This window comes from Pinus tabuliformis, chromosome J (assembly GCF_031772625.1).
Source record: "Pinus tabuliformis cultivar Carrire ecotype Pingquan chromosome J, CPIR1, whole genome shotgun sequence".
Classification (NCBI taxonomy): Eukaryota; Viridiplantae; Streptophyta; class Pinopsida; order Pinales; family Pinaceae; genus Pinus; species Pinus tabuliformis.
Window position 1 is genome coordinate 1444107972 of NC_142295.1, and position 19488 is coordinate 1444127459.

General features: G+C 41.8%; 1 pseudogene; it reads left to right on the plus strand.

Moving 5' to 3' along the window:
- The first annotated feature begins 7437 nt into the window (after positions 1-7437).
- The window catches only part of LOC149232797 (equilibrative nucleotide transporter 3-like), a 36414-nt pseudogene continuing 24363 nt past the window's right edge, over positions 7438-19488 (plus strand).

Below are 19488 nucleotides of genomic sequence, written 5' to 3' on the forward strand. Positions count from 1 at the left end.
TCTAAAAGAAACACTCGGCAACCTTTTCATGTTTTAGGAGTCAGAAAAGAGCTTAAAGATGACTCTACATGTTTTTCTGTCGAAAATAGTAGATTTTGCCTGAATAATCCTTTGTTCTGCACAAAAACACAAACATTACTCATACCTGTTTGAAATGGATAAAAATGTCGCAAAATACCTTTTCAAAGTGAAACATAAACAAATTTGTGATTTATTTACTCAAAAAACTTATAAAAAGGGCCTTTGTCAATTCATTTTTACCGTTTGAGTTTGGGTGAGAAAATAGTGCTTTTGCTTAGAAAACTTCCCGTGAAGATTGCGGAAAATCCAACCGTCGGAATCGAGCGCCGTCTTCTCCAGGTAATCCACATCATCCTACTCTTCACTTTTAATTGTTTAATTTTTTGTTTTAGTCCTTTATTTCATTTTTGGGAGGGTTTTTAGGCGCAAAACCCCCGCGCGGGGGCCCACAGGTTTACCATTGCGGGCTTGCGGACCCCGACTTTTTCTCCATTGGGAAAAAGCTCGAGGTCCGCACCTTCCGTGTAGACAAAGTGCGGATCCACACACTGTGTCTAACCCGGAGGGTGCGTACCCCGCCGCAAGGGTTTTGAACCCAAAAATTCTCAAAAATGGACCAACCAAAATATTTTCTAGCAATTTAATTAATCTTTATACTTGATGCAGAGAGTACATCATGCTAGATTAGCGTGAACGAGAGCATGAGGACGTGGATGCTGCCGCATGGAATCATCAGCCTTCACTTGATGCTTTGAGGGCGTGCGGATTGTACAAATTCTGGGCCATTCCTGGCATGAGGGCTCAGGGGGATTTCTTACAGTGGCTGGTTGACAGATGGAGCATACAGGACCAGTGCTTCTTCATTGGCGGCCACCAGCTCGAAATCGAGCCGGCGGACATATATTTCTTGACTGGTTTTCCTAAGAGAGGCGAAGACTTGACTCTGCACGGGACTAGGCCAGGTGGCCAGTCTGTCGATAGCCTCCGGCTAGAGTACTGCAACAGCTAGGCTAGAGACAAAGGGATAGACATAAAGACGATATCCCGTCCTGAACTCATGGTGATTGCATTCACTGTCACCAGACTTTGCGGAGCTGCCGCATTACATATTGCCACTGGATCCCAGATGCATATGGCAGTTGATTGCTTTCGAGGCACCATCTTCAACTGGTGCGATGCCGTGTTGGCCAATGTGAAAGGCCAACTGACCAGGGCCAAGAATGGACGACTAAAGACCTTTGGTTATGGGGCTTTGGTCATGAGTTTTGGCCTGGAGAGGGTTCCTATCCTGATCCCACAGCACCTTACTGTTGGAGCTGGGCTTCCTCGAGAGCCCAAACTAATGCGATGGGTCACAGTCATGGCCCGTCACCCGGATGAGAGCACAGAGGTTGCTCGCTTCAAACCTGAGTATTTCCAATGGCTGGAAAACCAGGTCTTTTCCATTCAGGACTTCCCTTACGCTGGGATAGATTTTTGTGGTGACCCAGACATGGCTCTTCCACCAGGAGAGCAGTGGGACGAGTCAGGTAAAATCCTTTCCAACATTTTTCCTATTTTAAATTTTTTTGTTATTTTTCCATCGTCTCAAAACTGATAGTAAAAATCTCAAATGCAAATGTGGGTCCACAACAACCAGTCGCTCTCCGGCCTTTCGAGAGAAGGCAACCAGTTGCACCGGCGCCAGCCCCACAGGACGAATCAGCAGAGGTTTTGGCCGAGTTGGAGGGTCATCTCGAGCGCTTGACACGAGATATTCCTGAGACCACTATAGACGACATTCCTCGTCGACTTCAGCGCTATGTGATTGGAGTCCCAGGACCTTTTAGGAGGTTACTTTGCAAGGTGGCCCGTGCAGTGGTTTCTGATAGAGATCATCACGAGTGATAGGATGATCGCCTATTGTGGGCACATGTGACATTTTTGTTTTTTGTACTTATCATTTTTGCCGATCATAAGGTTTTTTTCAACCTATGATCGAGGACGATGTATTTTTTGACACACTCCTATATATATATATCACTATTACTGGCTTATCTTGTAAATCATGTTATGGAATGATTTTAAATTCACATGTATGATTATTGCAAATGTCTATTTAACATTCGAGAAGCAATTGCATCTGCTAATGTATTTAAAGACCTTGGAATATATTGATATTCAATGTAATCAAACTCACGTTCCAAGAGACGCACTCTCAAAAATAATCTTAATAACACTGGATTTCTAATGGCATACACTCTATTAAGCTGTAATACAACGAGTTCAGAATCTAACCTCACTATCAAACTCCGAATCCCAAATGAAATAGATTCAGACAATAACTCAATCACTGCACTGTATTTGGCAATGTTGTTCATTGTTTGACCGAGGCTTACCCCATGCATAGATACTAACTCGTCAAAGGGTGAATAGATAACCCAAGATGCGGAAGAGATATTCCGTGTATTACGACAAGCACCATCAGCGAAACCAATGTCTGTTTGGAGAGGCATCGACATCTGCAATATCAAGAGTAAAACCAAGATAAGCAAGAATAATGACGAAAAAACACTCTCTAAGCTAAGCACACTGTTTAAACTAAAACACACCAGCTAGAAAGAAAAACTATCCTAACTAAAAATCTCCATACCCATTCTTTTAAGCATAATACCTCTTCAAGTAAAGGCCATTTTTGGGTTTACCCAAAGAGTCCCCATCAAAGTCTACCAATTCATAAGCCCCTTTGGCTAGCTTTCGCTTGACAACATAGGGACCATGCCACATAGGAATGAATTTTCCAGCGCCTAATTTATCATTAGCTTGATCATAAACTAAGACTAGATCTCCTTCCGAAAAATTTCGAGGGGTCACATTTCGATCATACTGAGCTTTCATCCATTTTGCGTGAGTCTTGATCGCCAATGCAACATCACGTCGATTCTCATCTAATTGAGCTAAGTATAACAAACGCTTTTCCTCTTCGGAAGTGGCTGGAAGTAACTCGATGGCCATTTGCAGTGACGAGATTTCACATTCAATGGGTAACACGACTTCCAAACCATAGACTAGTTGGAAAGGAGTGAACCCTGTTGATGTTTTTACTGAAGTTCGGTATGCCCAAAGTGCTGAAAATAGCATGTTGTGCCAATTCGACCGATGAATCCCAATGATTTGTCGGATCATGATAACTAAAACTTTGTTGATGGACTCAACCAGGCCATTCGTTTGTGGATAATAAGGGGTTGAACTGTCATGACGTAAACCAAGCTGGCCTGTAAGTTCGGTCATCATAACGTTTCGAAAATGGCGCCCATGATCGGTGATTATTGCTTGTGAGACACCAAACCTAGAAATTATATGATTGAACACGAAAATTGCAGCTGTCTTGCCGTCTGCCTCGAATGTAGGCATCGCCTCGGCCCACTTAGTAAAATAATCTACCGCAAGGATGATATACGCATGGCCCCCGGCCGAGTGAGGGTTACATGTAATAAAATCGATACCCCATTTGGCAAAAGGACCAATGGCAATTATAGGGTGGAGAGGAGCAGGTGGAGCGCGCATCTTACGATCAAAAATCTGGCAGTTGTGGCATTTTCGGACCGCCGTAATACAATCTTTAAATAAAGACGGCCAGAAGTAGCCAGCGCGCAATATCTTTTGGGCTGTGGCATACCTAGACATATGACTGCCACATGCTCCAGAGTGACAGTCATTTAGAACCCTTTCAGCTTCCTCGTGAGTTAAGCAACGTCGAAAAACAAAGTCCGCCCCACGGCGATAAATAGTATCTCCAATAATTTTGAATTGTTGGGACTGGAATCGAATTTTCCGACGTTCTGACCTTGAATTTTCTGGCCGAAAGGATTGGGTCTGGAGATAAACGATGATATCCCCATACCACGGATCTAAAGTGCTGATTAGAAACAAGGATTTGTCCGCAATGGGCTCCTCCGCCACAGTTTCCGTGTCAGCACGCGGGAAGTCACACATTAACTCCGAAAAAACTAAAGATTTCTTAGACTTAGATTTCTCAAATTCCAAGTCGAACTCTTGCAGGATAACGATCCATTTAGAGTACTTGCCCCCTAGCAATTGCTTGGTGTTGTGGGGAAAAATGCCTATGCAGGACGATCCTATCCACCTAAGGTGTGACAGTGCCTTAGCAACAAACGAGTACAGCTATTCTGGTTTCTTCCTTTATGAAATGTGAAAGAAGAGAGATCAATAGACTTACCGGTGTCTTCCGTTTGTCCCTCGATCCGGTCTCTCTTCTCTTTGGGAGTTCACAGCTACTTGCCTTCTTGCTTATCCAGCTTCAGCTTCCTGCAAGATCACAAGAGAACAACTACTTGCGACAAGAGAACAGCTACTTGCGACAAGAGAAGAACACTACACAAAGACAGATATTCACATTCATAACTAGTTTAGGATTAGAAATAAACTAAATACACTAATGCATTCATACATCAAAAATACATCAGCATATAGGAGAAACCAAGATAGCTTTATTGATGAATAACAAGGTTCAGGAAGAGATACAACCCAGAGGGCTCCAATCCAGCATCTCCTTCCCAGCAAATGGAATTCCTATCTTCACCCCTTTCAAAGCATTAAGCACCCAATGATTCCAGTCTCAAACCAACAGCAATTCTTTGCAATAACAAAATTCCAGCCTCTAGATCTCATGGAGGAGAGACCCATATATAGATGTTTGGAGAGAGGATGAGTCAGCTTGAGATCTGACTAGTGTCCTCTCCCTCTGTCAATTTTTGAGTCCACTTGGAGGTTCTTGCTTCCACTTGGAGATTTGGAACCTCTTACTCATCATCAGTCGAATTCCCTGAGGCAAGTGTCATTTTGGAAGCTTCCTGGGTTTTGACACCTTGAGAAATGAGCCTGCCACTTGTTCACTCTCGTTCAGCGCAGGTAGCTAGTGTTCCAGTTGACATTCAACGCAGGTAGCCAGTGTTGGCTTTGACATTCAGCGCAAACAGCTAGTGTAGCCACTGAAATGATCCTGAATTGACTTGTTTTTGAGTAGTTTCTGGTGGAGAACTTCTGTGAATTGCTGTGGTTTGTTAGCCTTGTTCCTCTAGGGGTAGGAACAACATGCTTAGGGACTTTGGATCCCTTAGATTATGGAAATTTCATGCTCAATGCTGTAAGGCACAAAAATGTCTATAACAGTTGCCCCCTAAAGTATGAGGCTGTTTATCGGGTGAAATGCTTTATCAGGGGGATCCGAAGTTCATCCAATGCTGAGAGGAGACCTGTAATAAGATACAATACAATACATTATTTTTCATACAGCTTTCATGATCTAGCTGAGGCGGGCATTCCCATGCTCAGCTTTATAAATTCATTTTTCTGTACATAGAACAGACAATCGTCTGATGGTAGACTAATAATTTTGATGAAATTATCATCCTTTGAGTAGGATGATTATCTGCTGCAATGATGTACATGTCAATGTCTTTATCTTTTCTGAATATATATCGCAGCCCGGATGGATGAAACTAGATCCGGGGTCTTCAAACTCGTTCGATCTTTACTCTAAGTACAAGTTGATCCATGTGAGAAATGTTCTGAAGTCGAACATGGAAAGACATCGCTTGATTACCGGTCAATGATGTAAACCGTTAACAAGCGCGAGAGGAATCACTGATAATGATAATGACCCTCAAGGTACTGCAGTACAATTCACGTGGTGTGAATAAAGGACTTGGCGTCGAACACCACGCAAAATCTTTCGGTCGAAGGTCATTGATGTATACCTGTCGCCGGAAGTGGGAAACTTGCCATTGTGGCATGCAAGCTTCAAAGTACTGAAGGGGTTGTTCCTAGATCAACTTCTTGGATAATGAGCTGATGTCGACAGTGATCCATCAAAGGAGGGCCTTAATGAATCCCACATCAGTGACACGGAACGGAGCTATGTTAGATGATCCAAAAATACAATTTTATCATAGGTTATAAAATTAGAATAAAATAATTATTAATTTAAGATATTAAATTAATAATTATTATTCTAGAATGTTTAATTATTTAATGGAGACTTTTAGAATTAGTAATTTGTTGTAACAAGATATGACTCTCCAAATGAGTCGTATCTTAGGCTCTATTATAGGAGATTAGTTAGCTAGTTGGTTTGAATAGCATTTATTGTAAATGGACACTTGTTATTGAATAAGTGATCCATAATTAGAGGTAGTTAGGACATGGAGCTTATAAATAGCTCATTGCAAGAGTGTTTGGTTGTTCGGGTGTAAGCTCTTGCAAATCAATTATGTAATTGTTTTTTTTTTCTGATTAATAAAATTACGTGTCTGAGGACACTTCTGCCATTATTGTGGTATCAGAGCTCCAGTAATGCTGCAGTGGATTTGAGGAGATTTCAGCTCAACAAAGTCCTGGAAAACTCCATTCAGTTGGCCAGCAAATCATTGGTATGGAAATTGTACAGCTTTGTTTAAAAGGAAAATAAATTTTATCACTGATTTTAGATTTTTTTAAATCTAAAATTCATTGTTTTTATTATAGAAATTGCCTCTGCCTCTCGATCCAATTGTTCATTGAACTGGAATTTGTTTTCTCTCCTGCCTCGTTTAGCTGGCATTTAATGGAAAAGTGATCCTCACAAATAAACTCAAAATCCTTTCTGAAACTGATAATCATCGAGGCTTCTTCGAAAATCTTTTCAGCGATCATAGAAAGCATTTTTTCTGTGAGTGCGGTGACCCAATTGTTGATTTTCCAGAACCTGTGACGCCCATGATAACAATAGCCATTCCTTTCATTGCGTATTTTCAATCTCTGTTTTGGGACTTACTCCTACCTTTTTTTTACTTCTGACGGTCCAATGTCGCCAACGTTTGCAACCAGCAATCGATCCCCTACAAGAACTGCAGTTGATGCAGTCGACCCAGCATCTCTGTGTTGACTATTTTCTGTATTGAGAAATTCCTTGTCTGTTTGTTTGTAAGCATCAGCTATTACCAGCTTTGTATCACTAATAATTTTTGGGTGGCTTATCAAATTTGCAAAAGGTTTCTGTTTCACGTATTCAGCAGATCGAGCACCAACCAAACCTGTGCCGACGTCAGGGTCGTTCTTGTCGAAGGATCCAACATTCCGAGGGTTATTGTAATGGTCGACCACTCTCACGTGAGAAGCCCTCACGCCACCCATAGCCGACGCATGAGCTGCGCGGGCAGCACTGGTTACACTAGCTCCGGCTTTCCTCAACATATTTACCGATTGCCAGCGTTGAAAAAAAAATATATTGTGAATCAGGTTGTGTGTGCCTACTGCAGCGGAGTCCGAGTCCGAATCCGAAGTTTCATAGCAAACTAGCGTGTGTTTTTTTAAAGCCAGCATTTGCGTGAGCCCATAACCCACCGGCGTTGGAGTTCTTCGAGAATGAGGGTAGAAATGAAGGATGAATCACATCTCTTCACGCATGAAGGTTTGAATTCTATTGTTAATGCCAAAGAAAAATATATATGTAACCTGTGATGTTGGGATTTACATCTTCCCTTCTATCTGTGTTTAAAAAAGATCTCATGAAATGAGCACAAATATTATCCGCCACAATCTACCAATGATTAGCGACGTGTTGATGGGACCCAGCTTGGTCGTAGGTAGCTGATTTGAGAGGAATTAAATAATGCAACCAGAAAAGAAGAGAGTGTAGAAAGAAGCGCCTCTCAACAAAATTCGATTGAAGATGAGGGTGTACCAAGCACTACAATTCGAGAATCTGCAGTTCAATTGAATTCAGGTGATATGTGAAAATAGAATGAACATGAAGCTGAATTAAATTTGTAATTTGCAAAAATATGGTGATTTTTTAATTTTGTAACATTAATGGAGTGATAAGGTTTTTGGGTAATTTATAAATTGGGGAGATAAGGTGTGTTGGGTAATTTGTTTTTTTAAGAAGTTTTTTGGGATCATCAAATTGTAACTCAAAGTATTTTTTGCTTTGAGGGGGGGTAATTTTTTTACCAGATTGTGCAAAGCACCATTGTAAAAAGTCAAATTTTGAAAGTTGCCCTGTAAAATTTGAGAAATTGACTAGAGCCAAGTGCAAAGCTCAGTCACTATTCTCCTGTTTTGACGACTATTCGAGGGTCAAGGCCAAGCCCCGATAGATCGTGTTTTTTGCGTGGTGTGTTGTGTTGACTATCTTGTCCTTTCTGTTCTGCTTCTTGGTGCGTCTCTTCATCGCTAAAAATGGCTAAGTTGATTAACTTATTTTCTGATTCCGACAAACTAGAAGGCACCAAATCTTATAAAACGTGGCATCGTCTTATTGAAAGCACACTCATTTACAATGAATTATGGCAAGGAATATGTGATGGAGATGTAAAGCCGAATAAACCCACAGATGCAGATCCACTGGCAAAATGGGAAATCAAGAATGCTAAAGCCTTAGCTCTTATTAAATCGTCTGTGAATGATGAAATGTATGTACATATAGAGAATGCCACAGATGCATGGACTGCCTTGAAAACTTTTAAAGACCTCTTTGATACTCAGCCAGAATCAAAGAAGGTTGATCTACAGCTAAAATTGTTGCAACAAAAATTAACTGAAGATGGTGATATTCTTGAATATCTCTCCAGACTTAAGAATATTAAGCAAGAAATTATTAATGTTGGTTTTCCCGCAATTGATGATAGCTTTATGGTCACAATTGTAATTGCTGGGCTTCCTTCTTCCTATACGCATTTTTTAGAGACTTTACAAGTAACTGGGAAATTAGAAAAACTAAAGTTTGATGAACTTTGTGAAATGTTAAGTCAACATGATAAAACTTTTGGGAAGAAGAAGAAAGTTGGTGAAGATGTTTTTCTCACAGAAGCCAGCACAAGTAAGTCATCAGCAGATAGTTCTCGAGGAAGAGGTAGATGGAATCAGAATCAAGCAACACATAATCGAGGTCGAAGCCAAAGTAGAGGCAACAATTTTAACAGAGGAGGAAGAAATAATTTTCAAGGTAGAGGAAATAACCAAGGAAGAGGAAATTTTCAAGGACAAGGCTACAATAATCAAGGTCGAGGACAATCTCCAAATAGAGGTCAAAGCAGAGGCAGAGGACAATCTTCAGGATGAGGAAGAGACTTAAGTCAAATTGTGTGTCGAAGATGTAACAAAGTTGGCCATTATGCTGAAGATTGTCGAACTTCACTTAGTAGAATTCCCAAGTTTCAGCAGCATTCAGCACAATTTGCAAATGATCAAGATGACGACAGCTCAGAATATGTTTTTACTTCCTCACCAGCATCACAAATTTCATCTCATCTTAGAAGTGACTATGAAGATGCCTGGATCTTGGATTCCGGGGCAACTCAGCACATGACATGTCGACGTGATTTTTTCTGGAATTTTCAAGAATGCCAACTTAATTCAATTTTTCTTGCTGATGATACAAAACATACTCCTTATGGAAAAGGAGTCGTAAAAGTTTTTCTCCCTGACATTGGAGAAAAATTGATTTCCAATGTATGGTATGTACCTAGTTTCAAGAAAAATTTGCTCTCTTTAGTCACGATTCGACAAGCAGGACATCAGGTGATTATGGAAGATGGTTTGATGAAACAGAGAGTAAGAGTGCTGAAGAAATTGAAAATCTTCTTCACAAATTAGAAACTAAGGGAAGTAAAAGAAATGGACAAAGGCAAAGTCAACCAACTTCACCAAATTGGTATGAACTTGATTTTCCTTCCTCTGAAGATGAGTCATCCAGTCCATCTACATCAACAACATCATCCGGGTCTTCTAGCAGTTCATCCGCATCTCCAAGAAAGCCCAACAATTACAAGTGAGTCTCCAGAAGCTAATGATTTTAATGGAGGTGAAAACGATCTGTGACATATGATTCAGGGTGGCGGTCATGAAAGGATGAAGGATAATGTATGGCAGTGGATGGGACACGGTTGACTTTTCTGAACGACTTCTCTTGAACATATGGCGACACTGATGCGATGGATTGGTAGCATTACCCAAATATGGATGGTATGGCGAGACCATGGATGTGACCGGTGAATGAAACAACCCAACCTAATTGTGGTACGGAGGAAAAGTGTCATGTTCAAGAGCGACTTGCTACCATCAAAGTTTTCTTTAGTTTCTCCCATTTTTTCCCCAGTCATTGCTGACCAGTACCTCTTTATTTTTGTCAAGCTTGAGGAGGATAACATATGCTTGTTCTATAACCTGCCCTTCGGGCAAGCCCATCGCTATGTTTTAACGAGCCTAGCGATAGTGAAACTCGTTCTCGTCTAAAGACAAGTTTGTCACTATTTAATGATTTTAACGAGTCTAACGACAAGGATAACTCGGTCCTTTTCATTTTTAGAGAGTCTTAAAAGGTACATAAAGTTAACTCCAAAATTCCTTTTTCGTCATCTAATCCCTTTAGTCCGAAAAAGTATAAAACAATACAGAAGGGATGAGTTTTCGATAGTTTTAACGAGCCGAACAAAACAAGCGCTCGATCTTTTTGTGCAATAATCCCTCAGGTCCAAAAAGATTAAAATCTAGAGGAGGGATAGCTCTTCCTGTCCCTTTAACGAGCTGGAAGGCCAAGGACTCGGCAATCTTTTCATATTTTACGAGTCAGCTGAAAAGAGCTTAAAGAAGACTCGTCTTTTGAGGAACGAGTGATAAACAGGGTTAGCAACTGATTCCAGGTACAGGTTGGAATTTTCCAATCACGGCAGTGTCACAAGGATGTCTAGGTGAAATCACTCTTCGCAGTTGTTCCTCAAAATGGGTAAACAAACATATGGAGGTGAACGATCGGCCAAATGAAAAGTGGAGGTGACGGTGCAAACACGACCAAGGCTTTAATGGCTGATAAGGTTACATTCACAGTGGTTATTTACCGGGTAGGTTCATTTTTTATTTTAAAATGAGCTTAAACACTGGTGGAAACACTTGCTCATTGCTTATGTTTATTTTTTAACGAGCATGAAGTCCGCGTTAAAACTGCTCGGATCTTGCGTTTATTTTTTAACGAGAATGAACTTTGTGCTAAAACTGCTCGAATCTTGCGTTTATTTTTTAACAAGCATGAACTTTGTGCAAAAACTGCTCGATGATAATTTTGCATGCCCCCAACATAATAACATAAATCATGGTGCATGCATATTGGTCACTATTTAAGCATAGTAACGCTTGAGGTACAACCCATTACGGGGTTGCGCCAGTGGAATTCCGCCATAATCCATTAACTCGTAGGCTCCTTTTGCTAACACTCGTTTAACAATATAGGGGCCCATCCATAAAGAATTAAATTTACCTGCTCCCAATTTATCGGATTCTTGGTCATAAAGCAAGACCAAGTCACCTTCTGAGAAGACACTGGGTTTGATATTTTTGTCGAACTGCGGCTTGACTCGTTTCTTATGGGCTTCGTTAGCCAAAGTGGCGTCACGACGGGTTTCATCCAATTGGATTAATTCCAAGAAACGAGCCTCTTCTTCCGAAGTTCCGGGGAGGAGATCAATTGCGAGTTTAAGAGACGAGATTTCACACTGGATGGGCAAGACTGCTTCCAGGCCATACACCAATTGGAAAGGTGTGAACCCGGTCGCGTTCTTTACCGATGTTCGGTAAGCCCACAAGGCTGAGTACAGGATTAGGTGCCACCTTCTTTTGTGAACCCCGATCATCCTTTGCAACATACGTTTCAGGACCTTGTTGATTGCTTCAACTTGTCCGTTGGCTTGCGGATAATACGGGGTAGAGCTGTCGTGAGATAGCCCTAGCTTGGCAGCTAATTCAACCATCATGTGATTGCGAAAATGCGACCCATGATCTGTAACTATGGCCTGTGGTACGCCGAATCTGGCGACTACATGATTGAAAAAGAAAAGGGCAGTTGTTTAACCAGTGTTATCTAATGTAGGCATCGCCTCGGCCCATTTGGTAAAATAGTCAAAAACGACTATAATATACCCATGCCCCCCGGTCGAGGTGGGGTTACATTGCATGAAATCGATGCCCCATTTGGCGAAAGGCCCAACAGCAACTATTGGCTGTAAAGGTGCGGGTGGTCTTCTGGTTTTGCTATCAAAAATTTGACAAGCATGGCAACTTCTGACTGCGGTTATGCAATCTTTGAACATGGTTGGCCAGAAGTATCCTACTCGTAAGATTTTCTGTGTTGTAGCATATCCAGATTGATGCCCCCCACACGTGCCTGAATGACACTCATTCAGGGCTTTTTCGGCCTCTTCATGGGTGAGGCACCTCCTCAGAACTGTATCGATACCACGACAGTAAAGCGTATCACCGATGATCATGTAGTCTTTCGCTTGGTATCGTATACGTTTCTATTCTGAGTTAGAGGTGTCAAGCCTGAATTTTTGGGTTTGGAGATATATTATTATATCTCCATACCACTCATCGCTTGCAGATATTAGAAACAAACTTTCGTCCACGATTTACTCTTCTGATGTTTCATCGTTGGACGACGATGGGAGATCGCACAATAATTCTTCGAAAACTAAAGCTTTCTTTGATTTGGATTTTACAAATTCTAGATCAAACTCTTGAAGGATGGCTATCCATTTTGAATACTTTCCCCCCAGCAACTGTCGCGACAATATATAAGTCATGGGGTTGCAATCTGATAGAATGGTAGTTTTCTGAAAGAGGACATAATGTCGAAATCTTTGTATCGCTTGAACAGCAGCGAGTGCTAGCTTTTCAACATAAGAATATTTGATTTCTGTATCATTCAAGTTTTTACTTAAATAATATATAGGATGTTCAATTCCATCGACTTCTTGAACTAAAACCATCGCAATGGTCGTATCTGCTGCAGCCAGATACAGGTTAAAATATATTTGATAGTCCGGGGAATACATTAATGATGCTTTTACTAGAGAATCTTTCAGAGCATCAAAGGAAGCTTGCGCCACCTGATCCCAGACAAAAGGTACATCCTTTTTCAAAAGACGAGTATAACCATTAGCAAGTTCTGCGTAATTTGGAATGAACCTCCTCAGAAAGTTTGCTTTCCCTTGGAGTTTCTGAATCTGAAGCAAATTTGAAGGTGGAGGCAAATTAAAGATTGCCTGAACCTTGCAAGGGTCGAGCCGAATCCCATCCTTAGAGACTACAAAGCCAAGTAAACGACCAGAACCGACGCAAAACACACATTTGTGCGGATTGAGTCTTATCTTGTAGTGTTGGCAACGTAGAAATATCGCTCTTAAATGCTGCGGATGATCAGTCCGCTTTCACGAATGAGTCGGAAGGTCGTCGAGATAAGGTTGAACGATGTTCTTGATGTCATGGAAGGCATAATTCATTGCCCTCTGAAACGTCGCCCCTGTGTTCTTTAAACCAAAGGGTAATTTTCAATAAGCGAATGTGCCCCACGGACAGATGAATGCATTCTTTGACTGGTCCTGTGGGCGGATATTTATTTGATTATACCTGGAAAATCCATCCATAAATGAAAAGATTTCACATCCGGCGCATTCGTCAATTATCTGGTCGATGAAGGGTGTAGGGTAGTTGTCCTTCGGACAAGCTTGGTTTACATCCCTATAATCGACACACACTCTAATTGTCCCTTGTTTCTTCATAACAGGGAAAATATTCGATACCCAATTGGTTAGAGGAACGGGGTAGATGAATCCAGCATGGAGAAGTTTTTCAACTTCTGCCTTAATGGCAGCGGCTTTCTTGGGGTGCACCTGCCGAAGCCGTTGTCTTACTGGTTTGACATCAGGATACATTTTAATTTCATGTTCAACAATACTCGAGTCAATGCCTGGAATTTCATCATATGACCAAGCAAAGACATCTCTGAATTCGCGAAAAAGAGCGTTATATATTTCCATTTCTGAAGGAGAACATCCTTTGCCGACATAAATATTCTCTACAACGTTTGTTTTAGTCGAGATATTTATGGATATAGTCTCTTCAATATTGGATAAGTTTTGCTCGGAATCCACCGTATTTACAGTATTTGATAGGAATTCAAAAACTGAAGGGTGGTACAGGTCATGTTGAGTATCTTCTTCATATTCTGGAAGAAGGGAACGATGGTGGCAATCATTCCATGGTGCCCCCTCAATCAACATTGATTGTAGGATTCGTTCGTCAGTCCCATGTACTTTCGACCAAGGATCTAATGGGGTACCATATTCTCTATACCTATCTACCCAAATGCTTGATGAGCGTTGATTTGGGTTCGCCTCCCATGCTTGAAACATTGATTGCTACAATATTTCAATGGGGCTTGGGGGCAAAACCATTGCATGATCCATTTCGACATCGTCTTCTGAGATCTTCGTGGAAGATATCATGTTGCAGGCTCTTACGAATGCTACTTCTCCTATATAGAATGGAGGCGGAAGTGCGAAAGTTCCCATTAATGTGGGGTCTTTCAGTAGGCCTACTCTGATGTCTTGAAGCGAGTGGTTGCTTCCATGGATCATGGGAATGCTTCCTGTAACTTGTGAACCATTAGGGAGGAAGTCTTGTTGGTCGACGATCGTAATCCCTCCTTGAAAAGGGAATGCGATCTTCCTAAAATAAGTCGACACTATAGCTGCCATGGCATATATGCACGGTCTTCCCAGTAGGATGTTGTAGTCCAGATTCCCATCGATGACTTCAACATCTATTTCTACTGTTTTTCCTCCCAGTTCAACTTTCAAGTTATTAAGGATACCGCACGGGGTATATGTCCTTCCATCGAATGCTTTTAATGTCGTCGAAGATCGCGACAAGGTTGGAGATCCTAAAGTTTTCCAGCAACTCATCGACATAATACATGTAGATTCCCCCTCATCAATAATTGTTCGGTGAACAGTTTTGTTGAGGGCTTTCACTTGAATAAGGAAAGCTAGTTGAGCTGGTAACTGAGGATCGTATCCTTTGTGATCAAAGGATACAAGATTGGAATCCTTAGGATCAACCCCACCAATAGCCGATAACAACGCTTGCCTTTGGGATGGGCAATTTTGTAGTACTTCAAGAGTCGACATAGCGGATGGCGATTGGGCCAAATCTTCCACTATGTTATAATGCTGCGCCGCTCTGGCGCGAGGATTAAATGTCGACTTGTGTACTACTCCCTTTGGCGGTTTTATTGTTAATTCAGGAATGATGGGTGGTACAACTTCTGTCGAAGTTGTTGTCGAACTACTTGGTTGATCTTTACCTTTGTCGTTCGACAGCTGCGGATTCCCGTAATCTTTGTTCCTTGTCAAAATCAAAGCATCATTCTGTTGTTTTGAAACCGACAACATAAGCACTTGCGACGGGGAAGCATTTCCACTATCAACTAGATTTTGACCTGGGTTTGGGAACGGATCAGTTAACACAGCTGAGGTCTGTGAACTTTTGAAGAACCTTCTAAGCTCAGCTTTGTATCGACAATCGGATGTCCAATGAGCCTCGTCACATATCATGCATGGACTTTTTGGTTTCCCTTTCCTAGGAGGGTTTGAAGAAGTTTTTCCAGGGGATGACTCACCCTGTTTCTTCTTCTTCCCTTTGTTTTGCTTCTTCTTGCTTCCTGGTTGATTGGTTTCTTTGCCTTTATCTGCTGATACGGCATTTACTTCCGAAGCAAGAATTTCATCTTTTGCATTTTGATCCGAATTCTTACGGGCTTTCTTAGACGAAGCCTTTGTTGATTTCGCATTTTCTGTGCCAATCACACCATCGCCGGCATGAGAGTCACTATTTGATTTAGGAGGAGGAGGAATTGAGAATTTCGGTCTAGGAGCATCAGGTATTTTGTCGTAGAGCGTGCCAGACTGAGTATAAACTAAGTCTAGATATTGTGCACGAGCAATAACTTGCTCCTCTGTTACGACCCCCCCCTTTTCCAAATCTTCTGTTATAGCAGGAAGTAACGACTTTATAAACCATTCAGCTAATAGCTGATCGGGAACGTATGTTTTCACCATCCTACGACGACAACGCCATTCATGTATATGATCGGATATATGAGTGGCAGTTGTCTGCTTGAAGTTGGTTAATATTTCGGTTCCCGTTTCATACCTTATCGGTAATTGAAAATGGGTTAAGAAAGTCGTGGCTAGGGAGCTGAAATTGTCGAACGAGGCTCTGGGTAATTCAATATACCATTTTGCCGCTGGACCCGTTAACATCCTCTGGAAAAGGCGAAGCCTTATCGAATCATCATTCAGGGTGTTTGATGAACACCATAGATGAAAAGTCATCACGTGATTCGATGGGTCTTCACCTGGATTTCCATTGAATTTAGGAATGTCAGATGGAAGTTTGTGAGGAATCGCTGGCCACCAAGGGGCGTAAGCAATCGGATCGTTGGTTAACCGGTGTAGATCGGGTAACTCTAAAGTTGCCACGAATGGTAACTGTTGATTCAGGTTAGGTGAAGCATACCCAGGGTACGATGGGATCACCTGAGCAGTGGGCCTTTGCATACCAGCATAATGTAATTTATGTTGGTACGACTGATACGGTTGGTGGACTTGACCACTGTAAAGCGGTTGGTTTTGACCGTTTTGAATATACGGTTGTCCACTGTTCGCAAAGATCTGCTGCTCAGAACCTTGGTATACTTGTTGGAATTGTGGTTGTTGGTATTGCACCAGCCACGGTTGTGAAGCCATGTTCTGTTGCGCTATACTAACCGTTGGACCAAGGTGTGGGGTAATTGTACCCGTTTGGACCTGTGTCGCCCCACCAGTTGGCGATTGTGGTTGTGTCACAGGGTCAAGGGGCTGTTGCATTACAACCTGAGAAATCTGAGGTTGACATACAACAGGCAACGTTTGAACTTGTGACACTGTCACAATAGCCAGTGTGGTCGGGATGTTCGACATAGGTACACACTGTTGCATAGAATATACAACCCTTGGTTGTTGAGGTAGCATAGGTACCCAACCACTTGATGTAATTCCAGTATAACCTGAATACTGTTGTGAACTCCCGTACGGATACCCTCCCGGAGGGGGTAATGAAAGGGCATACTGCCCCCCATACGGTAGCAATCCGGAACTCAAGGGGATTGTTTGTCCTTGGGGACTGGATTGCCCAAATTGACCTCCAAATGGATCAATCTGACGAGTCTCAACATAAGAGTTGCCAGATATTATTCCGGATGAACAAACTGGAACGGACCACACTGTCGAAATAGTCCCTTGGTGGACTCCTTCTAGCGGTTGTGAGCTAGTCGGGACAGATAGTATGCCGGCAAACATTGTCGGAGTGACAGCAGGGGCTTATGCTGTCGCTGTGTCGTTCGACACAGTCCTAGATGTTGACAGTTGTTCAGACATTTTGAGTCTATCCAATAGATTGCCTAGCGATTCTACAGGAACTTCCACTTGTGGTGGACTAACTTCTGATGAAGGAAATAGAGTGACCCCGACTCCAAAATGGGTTGGAGTACTTGCTTGCGGATCCTCTACAATTTCCTCTATCGCAATCAAACCCGGTGGAAGAGGAAGACCGTCAGGTCCGTAAAATATTTCTGGTGCCGAAGAAGGGGTTGAATCGACAGCGACAGTTGTTTGAGGAGCAAGACTCTCTAAACCGGTTATAGATGGAACTGGTTCAGTAACGCAAGTATTTGCTCCCAGACTAGGATCAATGTTACTGTCCCTCTGTGGCTGTTGAACTTCTTCTATAGAGGCAGGGTTTCCAGAAATGTGTGGAGTAACCGGAATCTCAGATGTGGTTGGAACACTTGTTCTAACTTTGATAGGATATTTCGAACCGGTTAAACGAGTTCGCTTTGTCCGTACTGTTTTCGATTCCGGAGACAAAGACAGTTGACTCGTAAGCCTCCGCGAATGACAGGGTTTCAATTGACTTTCTTCCACGATTGCGGATTACTCGATCAACCAAAATACAAAAGGGGAAAGTGTGTTTCCGAATTAAGTGAATTTTTTAGACGCTTTTAGACACAACTTGCTTTTTCACTTTTAAAGAGTCGAGAAAAAAATAAAGATGACTCTAGTCTCCTTCGATGTTTTAACGATCCCGAAGTGACAAATGCTCGGATGGACTTTTTCTGTTATAGAGTCTGAAAAAGGCCAAAAGGAACTGCTCTGGAGTTCTAGGCAGAGGGTGTGCCAAACTTTTCGCAAAACCGCAGAATACTTTTTAGGGTACGGCGGTCGATCTTCCTGAATGCTGTGTTCAGTGCATTGCGATCAGTAGGGCAGCCGACACTGCTTCCTAAGGATAAAGTTTTTATGCCTATAGGGGTCTCCCAATATATATGCGACAGTACGTGGGAGCACAATCCGTACTGGTGCTATCATCCCTCGGGAGGAATCACCCACCATCCACGAGATCGACAATCACCAGGCTTAACGACGCCGGAACACGTCTCTAGCCTAGACCTCTATGTTGTGCGTTATGTTGCAAAGCATTGTTAAGTTCATTCAATTTATTTTAGGTTGATCTTTTTAAAGTTTGCCTTTCAAGGTTCACCACGAGATGTATGATACAAATTCCTAAATGCAGTCTAAAGATGATAAGCAAGCTTTATATCTTTTCAACTTTGAAAATCCTAGCTACTAAGGGAAAAGAAAGACACCATATTTTCTCAAAGAGCAATCAGCACACTCTAATGCACTTTTCCTAAATCAATCATGCAAACTATCAAATGCAAATGCACAATGCAGGTGTTTGTTTTCCGCTTTCTTAGTATTGATGCCTACAAAGAAAGCTTTTTGTACAACTTTGAATTTGCTTTTAAATGATCAATACAAACAAGTTTACTTTTTCGAAATCGGAGAAGATAGAAGAGATTACAACACTTAACGATTTTCGAAATGAAGACTTGTTTTGACACTTAAAAGAGACAAACTCAAACCAATAAGAAAAAGCAAATGTATAATCAATCTGCTAACAGTCAATGAACTCTCTCTAAGATCACAATCAACAAATCTGAATCAAGGGCTACAGGATGACTATTTCACTCATGCAAAGGAAAACTGTAAATGATGCCACAAACAAATAAAAACACTCACAGTCTTTTTGTACAAAATGAGGCGGAATTTAAGCAGAGAAAAGGAGTTATCAGACTGGTACCTATGTTGGTTACAGGCTGTAAAAATCAGAGATCAAAACAAGGCAAAACAGAGTAGAGAACCCCAGCTGCACAAGGACAAACTGGTTCAGCGCAACCTCAACACAGGGGTTTTGACATTCAGCGCAGGTAACCTTCACGGGACCTGCGTTGAAATGCAGAATCCCTTCACTAGGTCTGCGCTGTAGGAGAAACTCTCGTTTCCCTCAGGTTCTGGGTCACAGATTGCTATATAATTCACTGTTTCAGGCCAAATAAAAGCAACAAGCAAGGTGTAATCAAAGGGATGCTTTGAAGGGCTACTAAGATCTATCACAAGGATCATCAAATCATTTGTGAATCCATTGTTTAGATCATAGACAAGTCCAGCAATTGGATCAAAGCAGCAACTTTCTACTTCGCATCTGGGAAAG